We start from the raw sequence: 23,717 nt of genomic DNA on the forward strand, positions 1-23,717 counted from the left end.
TGAGGGAAACACAACATCTAGTGGACATCTAACTAATCAGTAAGGACACTATCATAGTCTCAACATCACAATTAACACAACATGGTTCTATATAGCATACATATACACCTCAACATCATGGCTCTAAAACATACATATATGCCTCAATATCCTTATATCAAATACAACCTCATGGAATCAAGTATCATCTCTTTCTAGCATGCAAGTTTCTACATGCACAAATAAATCTTTCAGATCCTCATACAAGAACATACATTGGTTATACTATACTATCCGTCTATCATGCTATCATTCTGTCATAATATTCATTTATCATGCTAGCATATATCTAATGTCTGGCCCGTGGGCAGTTCTAGTAGTTAGATTACTTATCTCGATACAAGATTCAGATATCGATCCAAGTGGCAGTCTTCAATAATCAATCTTTGAATTCAATTCCCCAACGAAGCCTAAGAAATAACCACCCTCAAGATTCCAATCTCCAAAATCTTCCTTCAATCAGACCCTGCTTCCAACTTTTAATCAATTTTTTCCTTAAAATTTTAAATTCAAAAATAATTTAACTAACCCCCTTCAACAATGAAATTAATTCTTGACATTAATTTCAAATTAAATTTGTGTGACATAACCTCTTCCAAAATGAAATTAATTCTTGATATTAATTTCAAATTAAACTTGTGTGACATAACCCCCTTCAAAAATGAAATTAATTCTCGACATTAATTTCAAATTAAATTTATGTGACATAACCCCCTTCCAAAATGATATTAATTCTCGACATTAATTTCAAATTAAATTTGTGTGACATTAAAAGTCTAATTTCCATAATTTACCTCTGATTAAACCATTAAATTGAAACACCTCTTCCTTCCAAAATGAAACTAATTCTTGACATTAATTTCAAATTTAATTTGTGTGACATTAAAAGTCCAATTTCCATAACTTCCCTCTGATTAAACCATTAAATTGAAACACCCCTTTATTAGAAATTAAATCACAATATTACATTTTGAATTTCCAAAATTCCAAAAATGCCCTCTAATACTAGAAAATATTGAAATTACATTAAGAACAAAATTCGTGGTGTTACATATTAGATGCTTGAGATAGTGCTAGCCTTCTGTTCTTGCGGATGTTCTTGATCGCAGTCAAGCGGTCTAAGCGATCAAGGTGAGTGACTAAAACATTTTGACTAAAATGTTTGAATTACAATGTTTTATAGAAAGCATGGTTTAAAGAAGATTATTCTCATGCCAGCTAGTTTTACCAAGTGATTTCCAAGGAAACCATGAGTTATGTTTTTAAACGCATGCATGTGTTGGAAGTTTGTTGAAAAGCTATTTATATGTATGAAATCTACTCAGCATGCGTTAGTATCTTTACAGCCATGTTTTTATGTGTAATACTTTACATGCTTTAAAGAGAAAGTCATTTATGGCTAGTTTTACTTAAAACGCGATACTGAAGGCCATTTGAGAAAGTATCTGCCCAACTAGATACCGAAAAACATTTGAGAAGGTATCTATTGGTACTGAAGGATGTTTGAGAAGGTACCAAACCAACCAGATACTGAAGGACGTTTGAGAAGGTGTCTGAGCAGAAGTACCTAGGTATGACGGTACTTAGTATGGCCACGTGCACGTAGGTAGAGTCAGAGATTGAGCAAAATGGTTCTCTCTTGACTAGTAGTTGGTGTTGGGATCGTTTTTACCGACAGTAGGGTTATTCTCAACTGAGAAATAGTTTTACTATTTTATGATTAAAACAGTTTTATATGTTTTATGCTTGAAAATATTTATACTGCAGTACAAGTACTGTAGAAGCTTATATTTCAGTTAAACTCTTGATTGATATTTTTCATGAGAATCAATTATCTTTCTTAAGTCACTCACTAGGCGCAAGCTACCCCATTTTTCAAATTTTTTCCTACCCCCCCCCCCCGCCCTCAGGTAGCATGTCAAATCTCTGCAAGTATAGCTCTGCATCTGCTCTGCCACTAAAAGGATAAAAGAGATTAACCCGTCGGTTTAGGTGGTTATTGTTACATTTGTACCACATGTTACTGTTGTTCATATAGGAACTAGGGTTTTTGGGTTTGGGACTTATGAATTTAGTTTGTGTATGAATCTCTAAACATGTAGTTCTGAATTAATAAATTTGCTAAAGATATTCCGCTGTATATAATTAGATGTGGTATAAGAAGTTATTAGGCAGTAAATGTCAGCCAAAGGGTTGATAACTGCTGCAGTCACGCCCTTTCCTAGGCTAAGAGGGTGGTCTGGGTGGGGTGTGATAGCTTGGTATCAAAGCAAAGGTATACGTAAATTGTGGAAAGGTTTGAGATAGCTTAGTATTAAAGCATAAGGTTTTAGGTGAAAGAGAGAGTTCATGCATTAGATTAAGTTCCATAGATAAGTCCCTAACATGTGTACCTAATAATTAGGCAAAGATGTTGAGGAGAAGTGGCATGTGGAGCAAGCAGACTGAGAAGAGGAATGTTGACCCTACCAGCGGAGGTCCTGAAGTTAGATGGGACCTAGATCCGAAGGGGAAAAGAGTTAGAGACTCAGTAGAGCAGGAAGCAACTTCTGCAAACAAGTCGAGTACACCAAGGGTAGATGTAGAGCCCCAAATGGAGGATCGAGTATTCAATAGAATCACTCAAAGATTGGCGACGAGTGTAGGATCGATTCAGAATGATCTAGAAAAGAAATTCGGCGTCGAAAGGCTGAAAGCTTTAGGAGCCACGAAGTTCGGTGGAGCCACAGATCCAGTAGATGCTGAGGTCTGGTTGGATTTGATTGAGGAATGTTTTAAGATCATGAGGTGCCCTGAGGACCGTAAGGTCGAGTTAGCAGCATTCTTGCTACAGAAAGGGGCTGAAAAGTGGTGAAAAGTGATAGAGGCTAGAAGAAGTAGTTCGAAACTATGACTTGGTCTGAGTTCAGACAAGTATTTGAGGATAAATACTACCCTAGTGCTGTTAAAGAAGCGAAGAGGGAGGAATTCCTTGGGCTAACTCAGGGAGTGATGATGGTTGTTGAGTATGAACAAAGATTTACTGAGTTATCTCAGTATGCCCTTCTGATCATCGCAGAAGAGAAAGAGAGGTGTAGGAGATTTGAGAATGGCCTAAGAAGAAAGATACGTACACCCGTTACCTCTACATCCAATTGGATGAATTTCACTCAGTTAGTTGAGGCCGCTATCCGAGTAGAGCAGAGTGTAGGGAGGGAAGATGTACTCTAGCCAGGTGAAGGATAGTTTAGAATGCTTGGAGAAACAAGAAATAAGAGATTTAGACCCCCGTTCTCTGGACAGTCAGGTATAAAGAGTTTTGGAGGCACGAGCCAACAAATTTCAGGTCGAAAGAGGTCAAGACCTACAGCTGGACCGAATGGTAGATCAGTATCGGGTCGTGCTGCGAGTCAGTAGGTAGTACAGGGAGGAAACCACTTTGTGAAAACTGTGGTAGGCCTCATACAGGAGTATGTTATGGCAATAGAAATGTGTGCTTCCAATGCAGACAAGCAGGGCATTTCAAGAGAGATTGTCCTCAACTAGGTCATGGAGCACAGAGTGAGCAAAGAGGAGTTACCCAGACTGTAAACCAACCTAGAGCGATCGGAACTAAAGGTGAGGGATCCAGTGTAGCTAAGCGGAAAGGGGTAGCTGGACGACCCCAACAGCAACAACAACAACAACAACAACAGGGTAGAGTATACGCTATGACACACAAGGAAGCGGAAGAGGCTCCATATGTTGTAACTGGTACGATAACTTTATGTAATCAATGCGCTTATGCATTATTTGATCCTGGTGCTACGCACTCATTCATATCTAGTATATGTGCATTACATATAGATAGAGTGCCTGAGCATATGAATGAGGATTTGTTTATCTCTATGCCTGTAGGAGATACTCTAGTTGTACATGAGTATTACAAGAATTGTGAAGTAATTCTTGGAAATCAGAGTTTTTGGGTAGACTTGATTCCATTAGAATTACTAGAGTTTGATATTATTTTAGGTATGGATTTCCTAAGTAAACACTATGCCACTATGGATTGCTTTAGAAGAGAAATAGTGTTTAGAAAACCAGGTGAAAAAGAGATAACCCTGGTAGGAAGTAAAAGAATACTTCCAGGAAGTTTAATATCAGCAGTAAAGGCTAGGAAGTTGCTGAGTAAGGGATGCGAAGCCTATTTAGCCTATGTAGCAGTTTCACAGGATAAGAAACTAAGACTTGAAGATGTACCTGTGGTACAAGAATTCTTAAATGTGTTCCCTAAAGAGTTACCAGGTTTACCACCTGACAGGGAAATAAAGTTTACTATTGAGTTGGTTCCGAGTACAACACCTATATCCCAGGCACCATATAGGATGGCACCAACGGAACTGAAGGAGTTAAAAGTTCAGTTACAGGAACTTGTAGATAAAGGGTACATTAGACCCAGTATGTCACCTTGGGGAGCGCCAGTCTTGTTTGTTAAAAAGAAAGACAGTACTCTTAGATTATGCATAGACTATAGACAGTTGAATAAGGTGACTATTAAGAATAAGTACCCATTGCCTCTCATAGTTAATATCTTCAATCAGTTAAAGGGAGCCACAGTCTTCTCTAACATAGATTTGAGATCAAGTTATCACCAGTTGAAAGTGAAAGACACAGATGTTCCAAAGACTACATTCAGAACTAGGTATGGACATTATGAGTTCCTAGTAATGCCGTTTGAATTAACAAACGCTCCTGTGGTATTTATGGACTTGATGAATAGGATATTTCATCCTTATCTAGATTAGTTTGTGATAGTGTTCATAGACGATATACTAGTGTATTCTAGTAGTGCAGAAAAACACAAAGAACATCTTGAGGATGGTGTTACAAATTCTAAGGGAAAAGGAGTTATATGCCAAATTTAGTAAGTGTGATTTTTGGTTAAATCAATTCGTATTCCTTGGGCACATAGTTTCAGCTGATGGAGTTAACATTGATTCCCAAAAGATAGAAGCGATAATTAACTGGGAACGACCCTTGAATGTAACCGAAGTACACAATTTTCTGGCTTAGCAGGTTATTATAGGAGATTCGTGGAGGGCTTTTCTAAAATAGCTCTACCATTAACAAACCTGACCAGAAAAGATGCGAAGTTTGAGTGGTCTCTAGAATGCGAGCGTAGTTTTCAGGTACTGAAACAAAGGTTAGTGTCAGCACCAGTATTAACTCTACCTACACCAGGTAAAGAGTTTGAGGTTTATTGTGATGCATCCCGACAAGGGTTAAGATGTGTGTTGATGCAGAAGGGAAAGGTAGTAGCTTACGCTTCTCGACAGTTAAGAAGCATGAATGTAACTACCCTACACATGATTTTGAGTTAGAGGCAGTTGTGTTAGCTCTAAAGTTGTGGTGACATTACCTATTTGGTGAGCGGTGTCATATATTCACGGATCATAAAAGTCTAAAACCTATCTTTGATCAGAAGGAGCTTAACTTGAGACAAAGAAGATGGCTAGAGTTGATCGAGGATTATGACTATACCATTGACTATCACCCATGTAAAGCAAATGTGGTAGCTAATGCTCTAAGTCGAAAAACTAGATCAGCTAGAACTAGTATCAATTCAGTGAAGGGTACACTGATTCATGAGTTGTATGATGCTAGGGCAGCATTATCAATCAGTCAAAAAGGAGGGTTACTAGCTTCATTTCAAGTGTTTCCTACACTCGTATAAGATATTCTACGTGAGCAATTAAAGGATTCTGATCATCAGAAGTTAGCTGAAGAAGTAGATAAAGGATTGAGGACAGACTACCAATTAAGAGCTGACAAGGTGCTATTAAAAGAAGGTAGGATATACGTACCTGAGGACTTAGCACTTAAACAAGCTATTTTAGAGGAGGCACATAGTTCGGCCTATGATATGCATCCGGGCAGTACAAAGATGTACAGAACATTAAAGAGATCGTACTGGTGGCCTCGTATGAAAAGAGAAATAGCGGAGTATGTTAACAGGTGTCTAATATGTCAACACGTTAAACTGGACAGACAAGGCCAGCAGGACTACTTAATCCACTCCCAGTACCAGAGTGGAAGTGCGAACATATCATGATGGATTTCCTGTTTTGATTACCTAAGACACCAACGAGCTATGATGGTATATGGGTAATTGTGGATAGATTGACAAAAACAGCTAAGTTTTTACCTATTAGCGTTACTTATACCCTAGACCAATTAGGCAAGTTGTATGTTGATCGAGTCATGAGTCAGTTTGGAGCTCTGGTTTCAATTGTATTAGATCGAGACTCCAGATTTACATAAAAGTTTTGGCCTAGTTTGTAGAAAGCTATGGGAACCAAGTTATATTTTAGTATCGCTTTTCATCCACAGACGGATGGTCAGTCTGAGCGGACAATCCAGACATTAGAAGACATGCTGAGAGCATGTATATTACAATTTAAGGGTAGTTGGGATACGCATCTGTTGTTGATCGAATTTGCGTATAACAACAGTTACCATTCGAGTATCGGGATGGCACCGTATAAGGCACTATACGGAAGACCATGTAGAACTCCGATATGTTGGGATGAAGTCGGTGAGAGGAAATTACTAGGTCCAGAACTTGTGCAACAGACATTAGACAGGTTAAGATTATAAGAGATAATCTTAAGACGGCTCGAGATAGGAAAAGAGTTACATCGATAAGCGGAGAAGAGAATTTGAGTTTGAAGTTGTGATAAGGTATTTCTTAAGTTATCTCCGTGGAAAGGAATACTCAAGTTCGGTAGGAAAGGAAAATTAAGCCCCAGATGTATTGGACCCTACAAGATAATAGAAAGAGTTGGCTCGATGGCATATCGATTGGATTTACCTCCAGAATTATCTCGTATTCATGATGTGTTTCATGTGGCAATGCTTAGAAAGTATGTGCCAGATCCTACTCATATGTTTCCTGAGAAACCGGTACAGTTGAAAGAAATTTGTCTTATGAAGAGGAACCAGTGGAGATTCTTGACAGAAAAGAACAAGTTTTAAGGAATAAGACAATCCCATTGGTAAAGGTACTATGGCAAAACCATAGCACGGAAGAAGCAACGTGGGAAGCCGAAGAGCAAATCAGAAACAAGTATCTGTAGTTGTTTAATTGATAGACTTGTAGCGAAATTTTGAGGACGAAATTTTTATAAGGGGGAGGTAAATGTGAACCCCGAATCCTAATTTCTTTACTTGAGTATATTCCCTATTGAGATCAGTGTGATGAGTAGGTTGATGTGGAAACTAGTGTGGAATAGTAGAGAAAAGAGTGGAAAATTAGAAGAAAAGAGGAAATTTGGAAGTTTGACTTTTGAGGATTAGAAATTTGGGTAAGTATAGAATTTTGTGTGGGGACCAATGCGTTGGAAGGGTGTGTTGATGATGGCATGCGGCTGAAGGAAGAAAGATGGAGGTGACGCGTTGGAAGGCACACAGGTATGCGAGGCATGTGTTGAAAGGCAGGCCATGCGTCGAGCAGCCTCAGCCAGCGCCCTTGCCATGCGTCGAGCAGCCTCGGCCAGCACCCTTTCCATGCATCGAGCAGCCTCGGCCGGATGCCCTACAATTTCGTCGAGCGGGCAAGCCCATGCGTCTGTCTCTTATACACATCTAGATGTGTATAAGAGACAGGTGTCGAGTGGGCACACCCATGTATTGAGTGCCCTGCCGAGCAGCCACGCCCATGCGTCGAAGCGCCCTGCTAAGCATCAAAGTGTCGCGGGCAGCCCATGCGGCCAAGCACGCCCATGCATCGAGCGGCCAGCCTATGCAGCACGCCCATACGTCAAGTGGCCAGCCTATACAGCACGCCCATGCGTCGATGGCCAGCACCATGCGCCCATGCCAAGCAAGCCGTGTAATACTACCTAGTGAACCATGCGTCAAGGATGGACAGTCACCCTATGCGTTGGTGATGGCTAGCTCTTTGCGATGGCTAAGTTGGATTGTGATGGTCGTGAATTGGCTTGCTATGCGGTGATTATAAGCTATGCATTGAGTATGGATTATGCGTTGAACATCCAAGAGTTGGACGCATATAAAGGATGAGATCACCTAGAAAACGTCATCAAACCATATGTCTTCTTGGGAGGAAGCCTTAAGCCTTAAGAATTTGAGGTGGTTGCATCAGATTGGAAGCTCATGCATTGGCTACATAGGAGGAAGACACTTAGATTGCGCTGATAAAAAAGATGTGTTGGTAGTATGAGGGAGAAACACTTGAACATGCAGCCAAGTAGCTGGTGTCAACTTTGGAGAAGGTTTGGACGCCTATAAATAGGGACAAAAGACTTCATTTTTAGATTAAAATTCAAAAATACAGTAAAAAGAGTGGTAGAGTTGAGCAAACCTTGTGTTGGGGCCAAAATCCATGCGTTGGTCATAGAATTTCAAAGAGGATGCATTGGACAGTGAAGTCTAGAAAGCAACATCAACTTGGGATGAGAAGTTCTCCCAATTTACTCGTAAGTTTAGAGTGATTCTAAAGCCACCTGAAAGCTCTAAAAGTATAGTTTTCAAGGTAGGGCTGCTGGAGGAAAAGCTCGAAGGGATCGAGCTGGAAACTGAGAAGAAGACAGAAGGGTCAGGTTGTCAGATAAGCTTGAGCCAGTCTTGAAGATTTTGAGATTCCGGCCAAACCACAAGGATTTCTAAGCTCATATTTTAGGGTAAGCTTTCTGAGATATTTTAGAATATGTTTGTAAAAGGAAGTATCTCAAAATAAGGTCTAGAACTATGATTAATCTAAGCTGTAAGTTGAATATGGATTCTAGGGGTGAAAAGGGAGCTACTAGAGTGAAAAGCTCCTAAGTGATCAAGGTGAGTGACTAAAACATTTTGACTAAAATGTTTGAATTACAATGTTTTATAGAAATCATGTTTTAAAGAAGATTATTCTCATGCCAGCTAGTTTTACCAAGTGATTTCCAAGCAAACCATGAGTTATGTTTTTAATTGCATGCATGTGTGTGAAGTTTGTTGAAAAGCTATCTATATGTATGAAATCTACCCAACATGCGTTTGTATCTTTAAAGCCATGTTTTTATGTGTAATACTTTACATGCTTTAAAGAGAAAGTCATTTATGACTAGTTTTACTTAAAACGTGATACCGAATGACATTTGAGAAGGTATCCGCCCAACTAGATATCGAAGGACATTTAAGAAGGTATCTATTGGTAATGAAGGACATTTGAGAAGGTACCAAACCAACCAGATACTAAACGATGTTTGAGAAGGTATCTGAGCAGAAGTACCTAAGATATGACGGTACTTAGTATGACCACGTGCACGTAGGTAGAGTCAGAGATTGAGCAAAAGGGTTCTCTCTTGACTAGTAGTTGGTGTTGGGATTGTTTTTACCCACAGTAGGGTTATACTCAACTGAGAAACAGTTTTACTGTTTTATGATTTAAACAATTTTATATGTTTTATGCTTGGAAAATGTTTATACTGCAGTACAAGTACTGTAGAAGCTTATATTTCAGTTAAACTCTTTATTGAGATTTTGCATGAGAATCAATTATCTTTCTTAAGTCACTCACTAGGTGCAAGCTCACCCCATTTTCAAATATTTTCTTTTCCCCCCACAGGTAGCGGTCAAATCCTCTGAAGGTAGCTCTGCATCTGCTCTGCCACTAAAGGATAAAGAGATTGTAACCCGTCGGTTTAGGTGGTTATTGTTAATATTGTACACATGTTACTGTTGTTCATATAGGGACTAGGGTTTTTGGGTTTGGAACTTATGAATCTAGTGTTGTAATGACTCTAAACATGTTATGTTTCTGAATTAATAAATTTTTGGCTTAAAGATATTCCGCTGTATATGATTTATATTTTGGTATCAGAGTTATTCCACAAGAATTATTAGGCAGTAAGTGTCAGCCAAAGGGTTGATAACTGCGGCAATCACGCCCTTTCCTAGGCTAAGAGGGTGGTCTAGGGCGGGGTGTGACATAGTCTGCGAAGACGAGGCAACTTCTGGCTTGGAGGACATTCCTCTCTTCTTAGTAGAAGCAAAATTTACTTCTTGTACTGGTTCCAGACCCTTAGTTCTTAACATGGTCTGAAAAGCCTGCAGCTCATTAAGCAGAGTTGTCAAGTTGTATTCGATTTTATTCATTAAGGCATTGGTACAAAATTGTAGAAAACTCTTCGGAATAGATTCTAGAATAAAGTCAACTTGACTTTTCTCATCCATCATAGTACCATTCACTTCAGCCACATTAAAGTGGACCATCATGTCCAGAACATGTTCACGAACATTGGTCCCCTCTTTCATGAAACTATTGTAAACATATTTGATAGCATCATGCATCAGGGTGAAGTACGCCTGTCCAAACATCCCTCTTAGAGATTCCATAATCTCTTTGGTAGTGTTCATATCCTCATGTTTTTTTTGCCAAAACGTCAGACAAGCTGGCGAGAATATAAGTACCGGCTTTATCATTAGCCCTGATCCATCTATCAAAGGCTTCCCGAACAGTCCGGTTGGTATTTGAGCTAGGAATGGGAGAATATTCCTTTACTATGACAAATTTCAAATCTTCTATCGTGAGTATTGTATTCAAATTTGATTTCCAGTTAACATAATTTTCCCCAATCAGTTTGTCTGAAGCCAACAATTGTATAGTAGAACACGTCATTATGAAATTATAAATAAATTTTATAAGTGAATTTCTTTTGGATCCAATCAAGTTTTAGCAAAGTGATAATGTACCCATAATAATTATTTTTGCAATGGTACTTAAGTGATTTAGAATAAATACTACCGTGGGGCAGCCAAGAATTCCTTCACAAAAGCAAGACAGTTCTTGACCAAATACTATCTCCAGAATAACTCATATTTCGATAGTCATTTAGTTATCGTTTTCGGTTAAGATCATTACTAACATTTAGTAAGTCTTGTAAGTGTAGACCGCCATTTTTCAAATCTTACAGAACGATATGAGTATGCCTCCGAAATAGAAGACATTACCCAAGACAGAACTATAAGACCCTATTCATTTTACTGAAGCCTAGGTTGTTCTGAATCCTATGTTACAACCGTCTATAGGGATCGTCGTGGTTAACGATTAGCTAGTGCCGCATGAAAAACGACAGCAAGCGTAACATAAGAATCTCACGATTCAAACTAATTGAGGAGACCATAGGACAATGTTTACATTTCCTTCACCCATTTACTATGAACGACTTCCCCTATTCACCTTGTTATTGACCCATGCAAACACTTTTCGGTCGAGGTAAAATCGACAAGGAGCCAAGCATGGATCTCATGGTGTGAACTCTTGAGGACGTGAGAACTAATAACTTTTATTCTTCCACTGAAGTGTTATAAATGTTTGGGTATATTTATACTTAGGTTCTTTTCGGTTAATAAAAATAACCCTTTGTCTAGGTAGTTTATCCAAGCATAACACTTATAAATGGATTTTAAACCTACGATGTCTAGGTGATAAACTGTTTTTATTGCCTCACACTGTTCACAAATGCTCATAAAACCGGTTACCAATGCTCAATTATTCACCTATAATCCCAAAGTAGGAGGTATTCCGTAGACCGTCAACTTAAATACCCTCAGCCTTCGATAGGATTATATACCCGTTGAGTTTGTAACCCTAGTTTTACATGTTTAACGACCTATTTTAACTAATAAAACAAGTTGTTAACCTAAGTGAGCATGCAACTGTTCTTTGTTATGGATTTTAAACGGCTAACCAATTTTATAACAACTTACAAAATTTAGATATCCTTAACATCCACAACATTCAACAAAGGTATCTAATATAACTATTATATTAAACATAACCCTAACATGCATACTATATATTATAACAATTATAACATACTGTCAATGCATGTAACATGCTTCCTACGGTGAGGTTTTAAATCTACATGGCATACTGTATGCATATACATGAATTTAATTAATTATCACATACCTCTCATGCATAAACAATTAAATACTAACTGTTATGGTTTTCGTTTTGGCATAAACAAACAAACAGATAGCTAACTATTACAAACAGCTTCATAATCATCTTTGAACCGCTCGAACCGCTCCAAGCCGAACCCAAAACAACTTGAACCGGGCTGGACGAGTCTGAACCAGACCAACAAAGCCTGAATCGGACCAGCCACAACCATTTGAGGCTGAACCGGATTGAACCTTGAGTAAAACGGTCGAACCGGTTGCCCTCAGTCCAACCTCAATATGTTGCTAAGTCGATCGTGTAACGCTTAGAGGTAATCCTCTACTGTTGTTACCTTGGGTTGATAGGAAGTACACAATAGCATACTGTTTGCTCAAAGCTAGACGATCGTTTAGCTCTATCGCATAGGACTAGACGATCACTTAGTTCCATCGCAGTGCAATCACTTAGCTCCATCGCATAGTACTAAGTGATCGTATAACACCATCACCCAGCGCATTCAAGTCATCGTTTAGTATTCGTTGTAGCTAAACGATTGCATAGAACATCATCTCGTCGCATAACATTTATTTACACGATCACTTAGCTCCGCGACCAAATGATCACTCAGTGCTATCACGTAGCATTTCATCGCATCGCTTAGCGCGCATCGTTTCTAAATGATCGTATAGCGCCATCATTTAGCAAAATCAATGTATCGTCTAGCTCCCACGATAAAACTAAACGATCGCGTAATGCTATCGTATAACAAATGAACGCATCGCTTAGATCCTGCAGGTACACGATCGTTTAGCGTTCAACATCACAACGACCAACACATATTACTAAACGATCGTCTAGCTTTTCATCTCATCGTGTAACATCTGGAGCTAAATGATCATTTATCAACTAGACCTCAGCAACAAATTTAAGCAGAAGCTGAAAAATCTAGAACAACAGCTCGACCTCCTTCGCTTGTTTCTTCAATTACATCTTAATTTCAATTTTAATGACTCCGAATAAATTATAGACTCTTGCTAACACATAAATGCTCATCAAACAAGAGCCAATTACAAATTTAATTGAGAAATTAAAGAGAATTAACATGCCAAAATAGAGAGAACTATAACAGTGCAACGGTTTCATATATCTCATGAAAAAACACCCACCTTGCCAAAATTAGACCGAATTGAAAGCTTAAAAGAAGATTTGATACCAATTGAAAGAGTTAAACAACATGCAACGGAAGTATCAAGGATCCATAAGCATTCTAAGTCACTAATTTGGAAAAAACTAAAGCATGCTCTTCTTAAAAAGTGGGTTTTCAGAACATACCTTTGATGAATTCTCCAAGAAAACGTTTGTACAGCTGCTATCTTCGCTTGATATCACCGTGAACCACCTCAAAAGCCTTCCCTACTATGTTCTTGTAGCTTTAGGCAGAGTTTCAGGACTCAAGAACATCTTGAAGATATGAAGAAGTAAGAGAAGATCACAGTAGTCGATTGAAAAAGGCAGTTTCTTCTTCACATAAATTTTTCTCTCAAAATTCTGCATTCATCCTTCTCCAACAACTCCAATCTTTTTTATATATATTAGATGAACATGCAAAGAGATGGAGTGCATGGCTTGTAGCTCATGCTTGGAGAATCAAAATAGATAGGATAATGGCTTTTGTGTGAGCATAACGATGATGGTAATGGAGAAAATTTATTTTCCATTTTGTGCAACCATGCAAAATGTTTTTCCATTTTCTTTTAAGACAAAAAGTGATTTTAAACCATTTTAATTCAAAACTTGATTTCTTAAATTAATTTCATATATTAATTTTAGAAAATAATTAATTTAATATCAAATATTAAATTAATTTTTGCACAATTATCATCTTCATATATTTAAATCATATTTAAATATTTATTCTCTTATTCCGTTTAATTTGAACATTTCAAATTAATTTCTCAAGCTACCCTAAATCTTATCCATTTACGAGCTAGTAGGTGAACCTCGGGGACCTACAGATCAGGGCTCCAATGATTCGAGATTAATAAACTAAACTCATTAGACCAATATAACCCTTATTCGTTAACTAATGGATGATTCCACTAAAGCCCATAGCTGAACTCCCTTTACTGTAGATATATTATGTCCACTCGATATAACCATGATTAATAAGTTAACCCTTCACAGATTGCTTGTAATAACGGTTGGGTCGAATCACTATTTTACCCCTGAAATTATCTCTTCTTCTTTAAGTTCCACTTATCCCCTAATGAATAATTGATTTATGATCCAATCAACAAATCGAATCCCTCTCAGGCCAATGAGAGGGTAAGGCCTCTTGTTCAAGACCCAGGGTAGGAGTGAATTCCCTCTTGCACCCTACGTTCCCAGCTATTCATCCGGTCTTATCCCCAAAATGGTAAGCTTATTGAGTAGAGACAATTGGTCTACTCTCACCGTTTGCATATCAAAGGATAATCCCGAACAAATATAAGTTCATAGTTAGCTCAGTATTAAGGTTAATTTACCTAGGTCATCGCTTTGAAATAGTCAGTCTTAAATAGTAAACAACATTGTAGAGTAAGAGTGACAGGTTTCGTGGTCCGATCTTGCACAAAACTCATTTTCACAAGAGACCCCCACTCCTCATGTCTCAACATGCACGAATTAGGATCACTTCGTATGTAGCACTTTACAACTCTTTGTAACAACTACAGAGTATGCCGCATCCAATAGTATTGCCAGAATAAGGTACCTAACCTTATTCATATACTATAGATCATTTTGACTATTTACTCGGACCTGATCCACTTGTATGTCTCCACATAAAGTTCATGTACACATATAATAGTCAAGAGACTTAAGTTTATTGGATTTCTAAAAAACAATATTTTCAATAACAACTTTATCGAATTCTCAGAATAAGTTCTAATGTTTACAAAACCACGAGTTTTAGGACATAAAACTCAACACATAGATATAGACTAATAATAGCAAGTTAATCCTTGACGAGTGTTCATAATATCAACTGGGTCAAATTATCGTTTTACCCTTGGGTTACCTTTGTATCCTTAAGTATCAGTGCTTCTCTAATGAACAACCTATTTATGGTCCAACCAATAAACAGAAACCTTCTCGAGAGAGGGTAGGGCTCTTTGTTCAAGTCTCGGCGACACCACTCAAGAGAACACTCATCTACTTTCTTTAAAGTTAGGAAGGAGTGAAATCCATCTTGTATTATTATGTTTCCAACTCCCCACTGGGTCTTGTCCTCAAATGGTAGGCTTATTGAGTCGACGGATTGGCCACTTCACCCATATAAATCAAAAGACAATTCCTCTGGAATAGGGGTTCATAATACACTCAGGATTAAGACTAAGTTTCCTAGGTCTTCCTATAGAAACAAAAACTTATCTAGTCAACGATATTACATCTAGTGGTTACTATTTCATAGTCTGGTCTTATGAAAACTCAGTATGTAGGATACCCCTACTTGTATGTTACCTACATGAACATGTTGGATCATTGCATTTATATCAAATATAAAGTGGGTTGTATCCATAGTGTCACTAGGATAAGGTATCAAACCTTATCCCTATACTATAGACCCTTTAGGCTGCATCTTGAACATTCATCTTTATATATCTCTATATATAGTTCAAGACTCATAAGACAACCTAGGATGTTAGTTTATTAGATTAAGGGTTATTAAGATAAAATGAATACAATACAATCAATAACACTTATTGAAATAACATTGACAACTCTTTATTGATGACAATCAATTATTTACATTTACTATCTTCGAGTTATAGGGCATAAAACCCAACAATTAGACCTAGTAAGTGATGTGTTTAGATATAAACACATCCTTATGTTCCAAGTAACCTAAGCATGTGTTGAGATAAATAATATATCTTTCAGATCAATTATCCCACTCTTGTGTGAATCTAATAGAATACTAATCAACGAGAAATAACAATAATAATCAAGTAAGGAAACAAGAAATTTTAACGTGGAAAAACCTCCTCAATGTGAGGAGTCAAAAACCACGGACTGAAGTCAAAATCGGCACTATAATTAAATAATGGGTACAAACAAGTTCTCCCTAGTCATAACTTGTCACACTCCCTCCCTAGCCTTAGCCCCCTAAGACCTGGAAGGGAGCGTGAGGGTACACCAGTAGTATTCCAAGACAATATTCCAATTTAATGTTTCCCCCCTTATGTATTAAAGATTTCAACATGTTTACAATAATCTATCTAACTTTCATACACATAGTTCAATTTCCTATATTCTTTATTACATGATTCGAGTCGTGCCCTGAGAATTTACCAAGTCTTGATGTGCATGGTGTTTGGCGTGCGCTGGGCGTGCGTTGCGCTAGGCATGATGCGTCGTACGGGGGAGACAGCTGCGCTGGGCTGGTGCGTTGGATTCGTCAAGCGAGGCGCGTGCGAATGGATGGACGCAGCGCTGCGTGCGCACAGAGTGTGGGTTCGTTGTGCGTCCGGCTAACTTAATGCCTCATCAATGCAACCTTGTTTCTTTTGATCTCCAATCAACTTTGCAGCCTAATAACTCAAACGTCACTCTCTAAATATGCTCTCAACACACAATTTAAGTGATGGTATGAATAAATTCCTCCTGCCCAACCCCTATATTTATAGTCATTTTAAACTCACCCCATGGTGACAACTCAATTCCCATTTGTCTCACTTTGGAGCTATCAACACTCAGCCTACCCAGCCTAGCCTTGAGTTGTTCTCATTTTAGCTTGCCAGCCAAAATCTCCTTTTTTGCATGAAATCTCCATCACCCATCTCCTGTTTGAGGTGATAAGACTTCAATTGCATGAAATCTCCTTTGTCCACCTCCTACTAGAATTTTGTGTGATTCTCCTTTTGCCACCTAAATCACTTAAATACTTCACATATTTCTCTACTTAAATTGTTCAAGACTTATGCTCGTATACCATTGGCATCCTCCCTTGAAGTTTTCCATCAATTAGCCTTACCCTTTATCCTTAACGCATAGCAACTCATTTTTCCTTCATCAAAGTCCCATTTAGCCAACGCATGAGTTGGCCATCACCAATGCATAGGGCGGCCACTCACCCTCGACGCATGGCTTGCTAGGTGTGCTTGCTCGGCCTAATAAGCATGGACGTATGGTGCTGAACATCGACGCTTGGTGTGCTGCCTAGGCACTTGCACGCTTGGCCACATAGGCACCCTCGGCCGCGTGGGCGTGTCTCGCCGCATGGGCGTGCCTCGTCGCATGGGCGTGCGCTTGGCATAGCGCATCGACACATGGCTACTCGATAGACTCGGCAGCACTTCGACGAATAGGATGGCTTGCCCGCTTGCCCGTTTGACGCATAGGCAGGGCGCTCGACATACACCATCGATGCATGGGCTGCACGCTCGGCATACACCATCGATGCATGGGCTGCGCGCTTGACATACACCATCGACGCATGGGCTGCGTGCTTGACGCACGACCTGTGCGCTTGTCCTCGATGCATGGCTTCGTGCTTGGCGCATGGCCTGTGCACTTGGCTTCAACGCATGGCCTGCGCACCTAGCATGCTCACTCGACGTATGCTTCCTGCCTGTGTTCGCATGGCTTATGTATGCCTTTGCGTTGGTTGTATGCAACCCTTAGCCATTTTTCAAGTTTTCTTGCTTCCATCCTCCATGCCTTCTTGCGTCCAACATGTTTTAAGCCCTTCATAGGCGTTTAGATTTTTAGTCACCTTTTTGGATAATTTTTTATGTTTTTCTCCCTTTGCCCCACTATCCTTAGTTAGGATTTTTCTATTTAACCTCCCACTTTAGATTTAGTGTTAGGGTCTTACATTTACCACCCCCTTAAAATAATTTCGTCCTTGAAATTAAACGAAACTTAATTTACAACAGAACTTTTATTTAATAATTTGCCTCATACAGTTTTATTACACCACAACTTTCTATTCTAGTCTTCTAAAACTTTCTCTTTCCCTTTTCCCACCACCGACATATTGTCTTCCCTATCCTGAGTTAGTCCATATAGTTTTCCCAACGTCATTTTTCCTATTTCCTCTTTTCTCCCTCCTATAGTTCGTCCTTCTTCAACTGTCGTTGATCTTCCTCCTGGGTTGTTTGGTGGTTGTACATTTCCAGTATCCATCAACTGAGGACATTCTCGTTTAAAGTGTCCTGGTCTGCCACACTTAAAACACGTGTGCGACCGTTCTTGGGTTTGTTTCCAACATCTTCCCCAGTGATATTTATTACAGATCGGGCATCTTGGTCTTTGGTTCACGCTCATCATTGACTCCTTTATTTGACTCTCCTGTTCAGGGTCTGCTTTAGTGTTGGTAACTCCTCTTCTTTTCCATCCACTTCTGCTTTCTACCCTGGGGGTAAAATTTCTTGGTTCTTCCCTCCGCCACCGACTCATTGATGAGTCTCTTTCTGGTCTTACTTCTTCCGTCGTTAAACTTCTTTCTACTTTCATTACGACTTCTATTAGCTTTGTAAATTCTCCCCATTCCGCGGTTGCTATAACAGGAGTTCGAATCTCTTGTTTTAATCCTATTTCAAACCTCCGACAACGTTCCTTTTCATCCACCACTATGTTTAAAGCATACTTGGATAATTCCGTATACTTTAATTCATATTCTGCTACAGTCATGTTTCCTTGCATGATCTGTAGGAACTCATCTTCTTTCATATCCATGAACGATCGGGGATAGAATCTTTCGAAAAATGCTTTTCGAAATTCCTCCCAACATATTTCTTCTTGATCGCCCCTCCTATTCTTTAGTAGCTTCCACCAATCTTCTGCTTCTTTTTGCAGTAAGAATGTGGCAAGACTTACCTTACGGTTTTCAGGACATCTCATCACTTCGAAACATTTTTCTATTTGATTCATCCATGCTTCTGCATCTGCAGGATCCTTTGTTCCTTCAAATTTTGTGGCTCCCAATGCCTTTAATTGTTCGATCCCATATTTCTTCTCGGGATCAGGTTGTATATTTTTTAAGCTTGCTTGGAGTGTTTGGGTGAATTTATCTATTTGTTCTTCCTCCCTGGATTTTTCTCTTGGATGGCTTGAGGCACTTTCACTTTCGTTTCCAAAGGGTTTCCCTATTCTACATTTTCCACTTCTCAGCATTTTGTCTACAATCATTCACATATAAATTAGACATATGTTATAAACATACTATTTTTATCTGTGAACATTGTTGCTATTTACATTAGTAGTTTCTTCCAATCTACATAGTTATTTGTTTACTCGTTCACCAATAGTTGTAAGTTTTCAAAGTTAAGACGCATCCTCTTGTTTCTCTATACACACCTTTCCTGCACATGTCCTATTTCCTTATAGAAAATAAAAAAATTATAGGATTCTGTGTTGTTAGAGTCATAGGTGGGCTGTTCCTAGAATTCGATCATGATACGTTGAGGAATATCCTTCTATCCTACACGCGTCCATTCTTGGTCCACCGTCAGTTTAGGCAGTATGTTGTTACTTCCTGAACTTGAACCTCCAGCCAGTTCTCGTTGATATTTTTCCTGAATCTCTCTTGTTTTTCTCTGAAAGGTATAACATTTTTTGCAGATATGGCCAACCTTGCCACACCCATAGCAATTCCGGTCCCTTTCAGACACAGACCGCTATGATTTTTACCACACTGTGGACATCCCATGTTAGTTCGGGATTCCACCAAGTTTACATTTTCAAGGTAATAGGATATTCAGTATTATTCACACTATTCTCAGATCTTTCAGGGTTTTCCCCTGGGTTAGCACCGCGGTCCCCAGTTTGCGTTCCGGAGTCATTCCACCACCAGTCTTGTCTGCTCGGATTCATTTCCTACAGTGGACATTATTCAGGTTATTACTTACTAATTTCTTTATTTTCACTTTCCTTTTCTCATGTTTTCCTATGTCCACTTATTATTCCTCATTTCTTTCTCCTAACCTTTCCTGATTCTACTTTAGGTTTTTCCTAATATATTTCATTATATTTATTCCTTTTTATGTTTTGACCTGGCCTAGTTTCTAATATTATCTGGCTTTCCTACCTTAGGTAAGCCTTTTCCTGATGCCATTTTGGCTTTAACCTATCCCTTTTTCCTTTATTTTTCCTAGATTCTATTTATACTTATGCTAGACTCAACTGTTTCCCAGGTTTTACGTAAACCTTTGCTCTGATACCAAGTTGTCACACCCCCTCCCTAGCCTTAGCCTCCCAAGATCTGGAAGGGAACGTGAGGATACACCATCAGTATTCCAAGACAATATTTCAATTTAATGTTTCCCCCCTCTATTAAAGATTTCAACATGTTTACAATACTCTATCTAACTTTCATACACATAGTTCAATTTCCTATATTCTTTATTACATGATTCGAGCCGTGTCCTGAGAATTTACCAAGTCCTGGTGTGTTGGTGGTTAGTAGACTCCTTCCTGAATGCTCCGCTTTGCTACCTGGGGAGAGATATAAGAAAAAATTTGGAAGAGTGTGAGCTACTAAGCCCAATGAGTGGTTCTTTTAGAATAATAATCACTTTGCAAAATATATTTTTGGGAAATCAATCTCATAATCACAATTCCAGTATAATTTATGCATGATCATGTGTACATTCATTCAATTATCAACCTCCAGTTCCATGCTATACGTGGCATGCTCATATCATGGACACATTATCAATCACAATAACTTTTTATGGAAACTTTCCTATAATCCACTTTTCCCGCCAATGTGCACATCGACAATTCTTTTCCCGCTAGTCATGCTTAGGTAACTGGACTATATTTCCCGTCGGTCGTCACCGACTATTATTTTCCGATTACCGAGGCCGACTATATTTTCTCGCCAAGCACCTTTTATTAAGCATGCTAACTTATGTAATCTGGGTATAATCTCAGTTTCCATAGAAATTTCACAAACAATATCATGGCAACAACAACATCATAAGCATGCATTTGGCACTTACATATGCATTTATCCACATATCAACACATAAAACTAAGTAAACACTCACCGTTAGCAAGTTTTTCCACTAAAATCACCTTGAGAATACCTTCCTGAGAATTCCTCAATATCAATGGAAATTCTTCAATTAATATTTGTTATATCAATAAATAATGTCAAACTAGCCAAAATATATTATATAATGAAAACACCTACTTACCCTAATCCAATTTAGCCAAAATACCAAAATTAGCCTCTTTAGAGGTTATTTGGATCATGGTGGGCAGCTGGGCATTGGGCAGTAGGCAGTGTGGGCGGGCTGTGCCGCATAGGGGACTGGCGCGTTTGGGCATGCATTGCGTTGGGCATGCGCTGGGCGTGATTCGTCGTATGGGGGAGGCAGCTACCCTTGGCTGGCGCGTGGGATGCGTCGAGCGAGGCGTGCGTGGACAGACGAACGTAGAGCTGCGTGCGCGCAGAGTGTGGGCTGGCTGACTTAATGCCTCACCAATGCAACCTTGTTTCTTTTGATCTCCAATCAACTTGGCAGCCTAATAACTCAAACGTCACTCTCTAAATATGCTCTCAACACACAATTTAAGTGATGGTATGAATAAATTCCTCCTGCCCAACCCCTCTATTTATAGCCATTTCAAACTCACCCCATGGTGACAACTCAACTCCCATTTGTCTCATTTTGGAGCTGCCAACACTCAGCCTACCTAGCCTAGCCTTGAGTTGTTCTTATTTCAGCTTGCTAGCCAAAATCTCCTTTTTTGCATGAAATCTCCTTCACCCACCTCCTGCTTGAGTTGATAAGACTTCAACTGCATGAAATCTCCTTTGTCCACCTCCTACTAGAATTTTGTGTGATCCTTCTTTTGCCACCTAAATCACTTAGATACTTCACATATTTCTCTACTTAAATTGTTCAAGACTTATGCTCGTATACCATTGGCATCCTCTCTTGAATTTTTCCATCAATTAGCCTTACCCTTTATCCTTAACGCATAACAATTCACCTTTCTTTCATCAAAGTCCCACTTAGCCAACGCATGAGTTGGCCATCACCAATGCATAGGGTGGCCACTCACTTTTGATGTATGGCTTGCTAGGTGTGCTTGCTCGGCCTACTAAGCATGGACGCATGATGCTGAACATCGACACATGGTGTGCTGCCTAGGCGCTTGCGCGCTTGGCCGCATAGGCACTTTCAGCCACGTGGGCCTTTCTCTTCGCATGGGCATGCCTCGCCGCATAGGCATTCCTCGCTGCATGGGCGTGCGCTTGGCATAGCTCATCGATACATGGCTACTCGACAGACTCAACAGCGATTCGATGCATAGGATGGCTTACCCGCTTGCCCATTTGACACATAGGCAGGGCGCTCGACATACACCATCGAAGCATGGGCTGTGCGCTTGGCATACACCATCGACGCATGGGCTGCGTGCTTGACATACACCATCGACGCATGGGCTGCGCACTTGATGCAGGACCTGTGCGCTTGTCCTCGACGCATGGCTGCATGCTTGGCGCATGGCCTGTGCGCTTGGCTTCAACGCATGGCCTGCGCGCTAGCATGCTCACTCGACGCATGCTTCCTACCCGTGTCCGCATGGCTCATGTATGCCTTTGCGTTGGTTGTATGCAACCCTTAGCCATTTTTCAAGTTTTCTTGCTTCCATCCTCCATGCTTTCTTGCGTCCAATATGTTTTAAGCCCTTCATAGGCATTTAGATTTTTAGTCACCTTTTTGGATAATTTTTTATGTTTTTCTCCCTTTGCCCCACTATCCTTACTTAGGATTTTTCTATTTAACCTCCCACTTTAGATTTAGTGTTAGGGTCTTACACAACTAGAGGCATACACAGTAAATAACTGAAGATTAACAATCTCGACAACTATAATTAAGAATACAATTACAAATGTCGATATCTAACTGTAGGTAGCTCCAATCTCAGCAACTTGAGGTAGCAATCAATTACCTTCGGTATCTAATTATAGGTAGCCCCAAACGAAATCTCCACCTTCTAGATTGATCCTCGTGTCAAGAACACGCTATGAAAAATTCAACTCGACTGGACCAAGAATTGATCTCCAAATGGTTGAAAATTGTTGTGGTATGGAATAACGATTTTCTCCAATTTATCTTCTCTACCTTTTTAGTCTCTCGGTCTACGTGTTGCATTATCACTAGCAGATGCTATTTTTTTTTCTTTTCGTTTAATAAACAAAACCTAATAAACCCAAGTAATGGGCTTTAACTAGGCTTTCACTAAAAAGTCAAATAAACCCAACAAATCTCCCCCTATTTCAGTTTCTAGAGGAACTTGTCATTCCCACGGTGGAATGACAAAACTCAAGCTTCTCTCTTAGTAGATTCTTCGTTAACATATTAGATCCATTATGTCTAGTATGTATCTTCTCTAGCTCAACATCTCTCATCCAATGATACCTCATATCTATATGTTTTGTTCTGGAATGAAATGTAGCAATGTTACCAAGATGAATAACACTCTGATTGTCACAGTATATCACATATCTTTGTTTCTTGAAAGCAAACTCCTATATAAAGTGCTTCATCCACAACATCTCTTTGAAAGCCTTATTTTTTGCAATGTACTTTGCTTCAGTTGTAGAAAGTGTAACATACTTTTACAACATTGACTGCCAAGACATTGTACACCACCTGCAGATGTCATCAAGTAACCAAAAGTAGACTTTTTGTTGTCTAGATTTCTTGCCATATTTGAATCAGTGTACCCAGCAAGTACTGGCTTTCCACCTCCAAATGTGAGCTTCAAA

General features: G+C 39.3%; 1 pseudogene; it reads left to right on the forward strand.

The window, feature by feature from the left end:
• The first annotated feature begins 2,449 nt into the window (after positions 1-2,449).
• On the forward strand, positions 2,450-6,654 carry LOC120080954 (annotated as a pseudogene).
• Positions 6,655-23,717: the final 17,063 nt, after the last annotated feature.

This window comes from Benincasa hispida, chromosome 7 (genome assembly GCF_009727055.1).
Source record: "Benincasa hispida cultivar B227 chromosome 7, ASM972705v1, whole genome shotgun sequence".
NCBI classification, from domain to species: Eukaryota; Viridiplantae; Streptophyta; class Magnoliopsida; order Cucurbitales; family Cucurbitaceae; genus Benincasa; species Benincasa hispida.